Source organism: Talpa europaea (genome assembly GCF_964194135.1).
Source record: "Talpa europaea genome assembly, chromosome: 4".
NCBI classification, from domain to species: domain Eukaryota; kingdom Metazoa; phylum Chordata; class Mammalia; order Eulipotyphla; family Talpidae; genus Talpa; species Talpa europaea.
The window spans coordinates 83,884,363-83,890,461 of record NC_140070.1 but is presented as its reverse complement, the minus strand read 5'-3'; positions in this window follow the sequence as shown (position 1 = coordinate 83,890,461).

Genomic DNA, 6,099 nt, shown 5'->3' with positions numbered 1-6,099 from the left:
AAAACAAGGGGGAAGGGTGATGATTTTCTTATTAAACTGACCTAACAGAATTCTTGTTTAAGACAGGCCAGTTTCATGGTGGAGCTGATTAGATGTAGGATGACAGGATGTTGTTGATGAGTTGCTGGTTAAACTTGTCTAACAGGGTTCTTGCTAAAACTAGATTTTACAAGAAAGTTCCCTGGTGGGCCTTAGGCTGTGCAGGACCAAAGTTTGGTTAAGAAAAGAATCAATGCCTTACTTCATATATGCATATGAAATATATGGAATCTTAAATTTTGTTTCATCTGGTTTTCCTATAGAGTCAGCTAAATGAGTCAGTAAAGTGACCAAAAGATGATATGTCAGTTTTATTGAATGATTAAGATTGCTAAAACTGGGCCTCCCTGGTGGAGCAGGCTGTTGAGCACCGCACTGTGAAGCTGTCCACAGCCTCTGCAGCGCAGGTTTGATCCCGGCCGGCTGGTGAAAATCCCACATGGCGAAGCAGACCTCTCCTGTCTCGCCCGCTGCTCCCCTCAGCAGTGTATTTCGTCAGTCTGTCTGTTCTGTTCCCCGCTCTGTCTCTGGTGAATCCTCTTATGCTCCCGTGCATCTGGCCTGTACCCTGGTTCTTGTATAAATGAATAAATCTTTACAAAAAAAAAAAGATTGCTAAACTTGCAGCTTTCCACCCTGACCACCTGTGACTATGCAGGTGTCTCTTTTCCTTCCTCCTTTTCCTAATAAATCTGTCCATTTAAAAATGTACAATAATTACTAAAACTTAAGGAATTTTAAGAAATTAAGAATAAGAGTTCATTTATGGGGGGCAATTAAATTGTATCTTCAGTGAAAGATGGGATAATTTTCTTCCCCTCTACAATGTAGTGCAGCATCACCACTTAATGTATACTCAGTGGGATACAATAATGCATAAGGTTAGATATAATCACTTTACACAGAATTTTAAGATGTCACATAAATTTGTAAATTGATTTAATTATACTGTTTACAAGTTGTTAGACTCTTACATCATGGTTAAAATTGAAGCACAGTCCCTGTTTTTGAAAGGAATTAGATGCCCTTTTATGCTAGGTGAAATTATTTTAATAATTCTGTCTTGGTATTAGAGTTGTAAGCTGCTTAAGATAAAAAAAATCATAGGGGTCAATTGCTTATTTACAAAGAGCAAAAATGTGTAATAGGTCAGCTCTATAAATAGCACCAAAGAAGTTGTGAAATCTCAGATAACAAACTGAAAATCATATTTAATATGTAATTTTAAAAAAATCTTAATTTTGGCAGAAGCTCCTAATGAAATTAATAATAAATTATATATTAGTGTACTCAGCACTATACCTTTAAAAATGTCTGCCATTACAAAAAGAGTTTGATCTCAACTTCATAAAGTTCTTAATTTTTATTATATTACTTTTTACAGGGGTCATAATTTAGCAAATCTTACACTTTTATTTGCCATGGTGTTTTATTAACCAAGACCTGATAACATATATGAAAAATCTATGTAACTGAAAAACATGTTTAAATTTCTAATTTTAATTTATTTATATAATTTGAGTCATTCCTCAATAGAAACTACAAGCAAACTATGAGGGTGAAAGGTGATCACAAAAATGTCATTAATAATGGCCAAGATTGCCTCTTATTAATCACTTAATGTGATTATTTTAAAATTTTTCTATAAAAGAAAGTGGGTCAATGAAACAAATGAATGAGGTATATAACTGAAAGTTGAGTTTATATTCATCACCCTAATTTTCCTTGAATTCTCAAACAGAAATTTCAGTCGAATTAATGTAGTATTGGGTTCTCAATACCATCTAAATAATAGGAGTTGTAAATTCATCTGTAATTTGTGACTTATAGTTTTTAAATATGTTAAATATTTCCTCTATTGCATATATTATAAAATTTATCATGTTTAAAAATTATATTCAAAAATTAAGCCATTATTTGAAAAACAACCAAAAGTTTCATTGGACTTTAAAAAGATCTCATTTAATGCTTTTTATTTGTATTTGCATTTGTATTTTTTAAAGATTTGTTTGTTTGTTTGTTTGTTTGTTTGTTTATACAAGCACTGGATACAGTCAGAAGTGCGGGAGAGTGAGAGAATTCACCAGAGCCAGAGCAGGGAGCAGAACAGGCAGAAGGACGGAACTGCACTGCTGAGGGGAGCAGCTGGCCGCAGGAGAGGTCTGCGCGCCAGCCATGTGGGACCCTCACCGGGCAGTCGGGGATTGAGCGGGCGCTGCAGAGGCTGCGGGCAGCTTTGCAACCCAGCACTCAACTGCTGCACCACCAGGGAGGCCCTCATTTAATGCTTTTTAAAAGAAACTTTCATGTCTGTTAAGATGGAGATTGTTTATTCCACATATAGATTAAGAAAATGTGGTTTAAAAGTTATATGGAATCCTCTATTTGTGAATCATATACAGTGTTGTAAACTAATGCTACTTTAATAAAAAAAATAATAGCTATATATTTTCATTAAGGTCTTTCCCACACTAAATGCTAGAGTGTGGTATATTAGATATTGCCAAGTCATGCTACAAAATAAAAAACCTTACATTCTTAGTGACTTACAATATCAAATAGTTATTTTCTCTGCTACCTTTGTGTGCTATGAGTTAGTTTTGAGATGTACTCCAGGTTCAGGTCTGCACATTGTGTTCACATTTTGCTACCCCAAGTGGAGTTTTCTGGGACAAGTTCTTCTCATAGCACAGGGCACAAGAGCAAAGGAGCAGGTGGGCACCTATAATGCCTCTGAAATTTCTGTTTGGATGTGGTGTACATCCCATTTACTAACCTTCCATTGGCTAAAGCAAGATAATAGTACAAAAGCTGAGGGAATAAATGGAGGCAGCATTGTATAATCTGTCTGTAGAGAAAGAAGCGTGAATAATTGAAGATGAAAATACAACATACTGTTCAGAGCTTCGCAAACATGTTTTCATAAACATTGTTTTCTCCCTTTTTATGTCCTCATTATCAGCTCTGTTTTCTGTGAGATATGCAAAAAACATTTGGAAATCCTAGGGGAGAAATTGATCTATTTCACAAATAAGCTTCCATAAAGGAATTATCTAAGAAAAATTAAAAGGTATGCCCATGCAACTTCCAAAGTTGTAAAGTGTAGACTCCCTAGGAATCTAAAGAAAGAAAATTAGTTTGCCTGCAGATGGAAAAGTGCTAAATTTAGGAACTGGGTTTTGAATGAATCTTTAAGAAGTGATATATTTTAATTTGCAGAAAATAAATGAGGAGATTTAGATGCAAAAAAGTGCATGGATGTAACTGAAATGACCTTGATAATTGTGGCTATATATATGGAGATTTACTTGACTCATAGTTTCTGTTGTATAATTAGGAAATGTGATTGGATAGGTAAGATAAAATTGGTTTATTGCAGAACCTTCAAATATGGAAGGAAATTCATAAGCAAAACAACCGTCCTCCCTAAAAGTATAACCCAAGTACAGGTAAATATACCTATAATAGCACAAAATATCATGATGCTTATATTTTAAAGAATTTTAACCCTAATATTTTTGGGGAAATATCTACATGTTATATATTTTCCCCCAAAAACAGTGAAACTAAAACAATTTTTTTTTTATTCAAGGTCATTTCATCATGTTATTTTGTTTGTAATTACTATTATTTTCTTACATCATTAATTTTTTCGGCAGTATTTGATTTCTCCCCTCAGGTGTTGTCCTCAAATAGTTCTCCCACCACCACAGCACCCATGATCCATCATTATATTCCCTTGTGCTCTTCTCGCCCCTGTTTTGAACCTCCCCCCTCCCTCTCTCCTCCTGTATGCCTCAGATCTATGGTCAGCTTGCAAGTTTTGTCTTTTTCCTAAAACTTTGTTTGGTTTCTCTTTATTCCACATATAAGTGAAACCATCTCATAGTTATCTCCCTACTTCTGACTTGTTTTGCTTAGCATAATCCTATTCCAGCTCCTTCCATGTTGTTGCAAATGGCATGTATCTTTTCTGATCACTAAGTAGTATTCCATTGTGTATATACAACTTAAATGCCCCAAAACAGATGACTGGATCAAAATGTGGCATATAGAAAACAAAAATATTTTAAGAATGAATTGGTAGTTTTCCATTACAAATATTTTTACATAATGTAAAACAACATTATGTATTAAAAAATCTATAATATTTACCACAGTTCTTTCTCTTTTTTTTAAAGATTTATTTATTTATTTATTTATACAAGCACTGGGTACAGTCAGAAGCGCGGGAGGGTGAGAGAATTCACCAGAGCCAGAGCGGGGAGCAGAGCAGGCAGAAGGACCGAAGTACACTGCTGAAGGGAGCAGTGGGAGCGGCAGGAGAGGTCTGCGGGCCATGTGGGACCCTCCGGTGGCCGGGGATCAAACCGGCACTGCAGAGGCTGTGGGCAGCTTCACAGCCCAGCGCTCAACGGCTGCGCCACCAGGGCGGCCCTTTACCACAGTTCTTATTGACAGACATTTATCTATATTTCCAAACCACGTGTCTCACATTATGAAAAATTTCTACCTCTGAGTATAGTAAATGCAAAATTTGTAACCTCTATATAATTGTAAATGAAGTTTTAAGATTCTTTTGAACATTAATAAATATATGGAAATAATTCTCTGAGAGCACTAATTATTCCTTGTGGTTATAATGTATTAATTTGTTTTAATTCATTATATGGTAAAATAATTTATAATATATATAACATAATGTAATATAATATATAGTTTACATAACATATAACACATATAGTCATGTTATATAATTTATATGCATGCATATTTTTACTTTAGTATCTAGATGTTGATCTCTGGCTTAATCTTGGTTTTGCATTTGGAGGCAAGCTTTGTAGAAACACAATTTATAACACCACATAAGCTCCTTCAGTTGTAGAATACAGAGTCCTTGGATTCTTCATTTCACATGGCATGACATTAGTAGTACATAACTGACAAGTTAATTCAGTAATAGATTATTATACATGGAGACCTCAGCATGAAGTGATGTGGAACTTAATTATAGATATGAATGGTTACATACATATGATTTATAGATATGTATATTAACAATTTAATACACCCACCTATATTTCCTTGTTTTAACTGACAGACCTCATAATAATGACATCCCAGTAGGAGTGGGCACACCTGGCACATACTGTTTTCCAATGAGAGGAGCTGAGGAGCCTTATAGAAATGACTTCATCTCATACAATTCAATAGTGGGTATATGTCAGAATTTCACACAAACCCAGTGGGTAAAGCTGAAATAATTTGGAAAGCAAAATAAATAACATGATATTGGATTATAACCCAAATTACAAAATTAATATCCATATTGTATACAAGTATACATGAATATTTGAATAAATAAATTTATGGAGAAAGGGGGAGAATTATTTAATGTGGAAGAAAACCATATAATTTATATAGTATTCTGCCCTCAAGGAGGAGAAACATAATTTACTATGTCTTAAGTCCAGTCCAACTTCTCCCAAATAGTCCAGTATGGACTGAAGCATAAAAGAGTAGCTTTACATTGGAGACACGTCACACACATAACCCAGTCAGGTGATCAAGGTTACTTCAACAGTGTTAAATCATGTTGATACCTCAGATATGATACAATGAGCACTTTATTTCTGAGGTCCTCTTTCTAAAAGCACATAAACACATAACCCCTTTCAATCATTAGAATAACAGATAAATCCCACTTTGGGATCATATAAAACACATGCTTCAGTTTTAATTTACTATTTTTTTTTTATTTTTAAGATTTATTTATTTATTTATACAAGCACTGGGTGCAGTCAGAAGTACAGAAGGGTGAGAGAATTTACCAGAGCCAGAGCAGGGAAGAGAAAGGCAGACTGATGAAATACACTGCTGAGGGGAGCAGCGGAAGCAGGAGGGGAGGTCTGTCGTGCCATGTGGGACCCTCACCTGGCGGCTGGAGATCGAACCAGCGCTGAAGAGGCTGTGGGCAGCTTCGCAGCCCAGCACTCCACTGCTGCACCACCAGGGAGGCCCATTAATTTACTATTTTTAACTGATGCCCTGTTAGTGTGG